This window comes from Sturnira hondurensis, unplaced genomic scaffold, assembly GCF_014824575.4.
Source record: "Sturnira hondurensis isolate 20B ecotype Veracruz unplaced genomic scaffold, ASM1482457v3 Scaffold0007036, whole genome shotgun sequence".
Taxonomy (NCBI): Eukaryota; Metazoa; Chordata; class Mammalia; order Chiroptera; family Phyllostomidae; genus Sturnira; species Sturnira hondurensis.
Window position 1 is genome coordinate 3586716 of NW_028079667.1, and position 2801 is coordinate 3589516.

Genomic DNA, 2801 nt, shown 5'->3' on the forward strand with positions numbered 1-2801 from the left:
CTGTGACATATACTTTTATGACTCTGGAGGTCTAATTTATTAACATTGTACAAGGTTTTTAATGAACTGAAAATGAAGTCAGATTAAATTTCTTCCTGATGATATTAAACCTCCAATCACAACACATAGATTAATAAATGTTACTTTTTAAGTAATGAATGTCCCCATGAAAGTCCTTTTAATTTGAATGGAAGTATAATTGGGAACTTTCTGGACACTGAAGGAAATCATAGGATCCCAGTACCACATAGAACACACATTTGGTTCAACTTCCAAATTATAAGCATCTAGTGTCTGCAAGACACTGTGCTCCTTGCTGAAGAACAGAGAGAAAGGAATGAGTCAAAGTCTGAATTCCAGGGTTGCACAAACCACTAAAATGCCATTAGTTGTGAGACCTGCCATTATTTTATAAAAAAAAAAAAAAAAAGAGGAAAAAGAAACTAAACAAAACCTGCCAAGCAGAAGATGCCATTGCCTTGACTGTAAGATGTGTGCTGATTTCAGAGATGTTTAATTATGAAAGCAGTTTATCCTAGAATCCACGGAATATTGTAGGTGGGAACTGTAACGCAAAGTGTACTAAGGTGTACACTGGGAAAAGGTGCAACACCTGTTGAGACCACCACTCATCTGACACGATAGAGGGATAATTAATTTTTGACCAGACAATCAGGGAAGCCTTTATAAAGAGGAAACAATTGTGTGAATCCTTGAAGGGAGACTAGAGTTTAAACTCGTGCAGAACAATTAGGCAGGAGAGCATTCTCAAAAGAGGGAACAGATGCTTAAAAGTTTGAACAACAAAAATCACCTAAGTGACCAACAGGGCCATGTGAGACATGACGATAAACAATTGAAAAGGGACAAATTGGACAAGTTTGACTGGGACATGAAGATATAACAGAAGTGTTGGGCCATATGAAAAGTTTCAAAGGATTTGGCTGAAAACCATTTGTATGACTCCCTTGAACTTCTTAGCACATCAAAGTGTGAAAAGGTTAAAGAACAGAAATGGGAGCATTAGGGGAGAGGGATTTTGGGGTGACACCTGCACTGAAGGACCTTCCCCTCCTCCCTCCCGCCCTGTGTTATTTTTTCGCATCAAATTTAGTGAGGGGACGTTATGGGCCCCATAGGGCACTTAAAATATGGACTAGTACCAGACTCTGCGAAGTGGTCTGTACATAAAAGTAGTGGTCACATCTGAGAGGTAGCTCTTCTGGCTGGTCAATGCTTGTGAATTTGAAAGATCAGACATGGAAACTAAGATAATATAGTTACTTTAAAAGGGATCTTGCTCAATTCAGTAGCCTTATAAAACAAGTGGCCCCAGCTGTGAGAGGCTGTGAGGGACCATTGGGAGCTGAGAGAATGAGGGGTAGCCAACTGAGAGAGAGATCCTGCTTACAGGGAGAAATTTGCATTCAAAGGAAGAGGCAGCTTTAAACATTGTCCAGGACCAGAGAGCATGAGCTGTCTTATTTTATTATCAAGCAGATGAGCACTTTTGCTTCTCTTCTTACCTCACTTCCCTACTCCAGATCCTCCCCAAGGATGCTCAGAAACAGCAATTAACCAGGGAAGGGCAGAATGAAGGAGACAAAAAGAAGAACCTCTTCCCTCTTTTCTACTGCAAGCACTATGATATCCCAGCTTAGGGGAAAGGGAAAAATAGCTTTATATTAACTCTAGAGCTTTGGTTGTATATTCAACAGGCAAATTTAGTCACTGAATTCAGAGCATGTCTATAACTTAAAGGGAATAAAAGAAACAAAGACTGGGGGGGGTGGGGCCATGAGATTGTCTAAGTCTGCACCTTGCCAGGGGAAGGAAGACTCACACTGTACAGATTTAAGGGGACAGTGGGAGATAAATTATGAATACAAGTCATTAATTCTGCTGCTCAATATACAGATTACACGAGTGAGAGAGAGGAGTTTGGGTCAAATGGCACAGGGCCTAGCTCCCAGAGTAAGAGTTCAGATTTTACCCTGTAAACTGGTGGAGAGACATCGAAGAGTTGAGCAGGGGACTCACAGGCTCACGTATCTGTTACAGAATTTCTGTTCTTTGCATTGAAGTATGAGTCATCTCTTACAGAGGGCTGTGTTACTTATACTGGTCCTGTATAATCTCCAGTACAAAAGTCAGATGAAAGGACCGAATACTGTAAGAAAGTTTGCAATACTGAACATAAAGAACAGAAAAAAGGTCTATATATAGAAGATGGATGGCACAATGGCTAACTATGTACATGATTACACTGTGTAACAAAATCCAAACACTTCTAGAGCCATAAAACATTAAATTTATACTTAGTTGATGTGGCTGTGGACTGGCTGGGGCTGGCCGACTGAGGCTGGGTCCGGCCGGGGCCACTCTGCTCTGCTTCCTCCCAGGCCCAGCAGGCGGTTCCAGACACATTGTCCCACAGCGAAGGCCCAGAAGCAAGGGTAGACGTGTGAAAGCTTTCTAAGCCTTAGGGCATGACATATCTGCTAATACTTCAAGGGCCAAAGAATCACAGAGTCAAATCTGAATGAAAGAGTGAGGAAATAGCTCGTATTTTCAGTGGTATCGACTGCAAAGTCACAGAGTGTGATGATTAATTTTAGGTGTCAGTTTGACTGGGCGGCAGGTGACCCCGACATTTAGTCAATCATCATTCCAGTGTGTCTGTGAGGATAAGGTTAACATTTAAATTTGACCCACACGCATGGCAAAGGGCTTGAATACAGGGAGTGGTGAAGAATCAGGGCTATTAATGCAAACTACCCGGGCAGTGACCTAAATCATTT